Below are 542 nucleotides of genomic sequence, written 5' to 3'. Positions count from 1 at the left end.
TCTAGATTTCTAATCCACATATGGATTCAGATTCTACATACTACAAAAATAATAAAGTGAAAATAGATAAGCCAAACTCTAGATCTATTCAATAACAGTTACTAATTACATGTGGTAATTAATTGAAATAAAAACCGTTAATTGTACTAATGACATTTTAAGTGACCAATAGCTCCAATTGCTAGTGGTGTGTATTGGACAGTGTACCATACGATATTTCCAATCCTATCCATCCTTTACAGGTTAGTCAAAATTCCATTTCCTTCGCAAAACATTCCCCACTGACCCCAGTGCATATTAATCTCTTCTCACTTCTGTAAGTGAGAAAACTTAAAATTTAATTAGAAAATAAGTAATTTCCTACACTACAAATAAACAACAATATACGGAACCTAGAAGTCTCAGGTGTTTCTTGGCTAAGACACAAGTGTCTGCTGGGAAATTCATAGAAAGCTTTACAGTGGAGACAGAATTTGGTGTAAGCTTTGAAAAATTAGTAGGAATTCAGTAAGGTGAGATCAAAGGGGAAGGTATTCTGAGAG

This window comes from Orycteropus afer, unplaced genomic scaffold (genome assembly GCF_000298275.1).
Source record: "Orycteropus afer afer isolate SDZICR_OR568_19922 unplaced genomic scaffold, OryAfe1.0 scaffold01170, whole genome shotgun sequence".
Lineage (NCBI taxonomy): Eukaryota > Metazoa > Chordata > Mammalia > Tubulidentata > Orycteropodidae > Orycteropus > Orycteropus afer.
The sequence above is the reverse complement of the archived record's forward strand: the minus strand, read 5'-3'. Positions refer to the sequence as shown.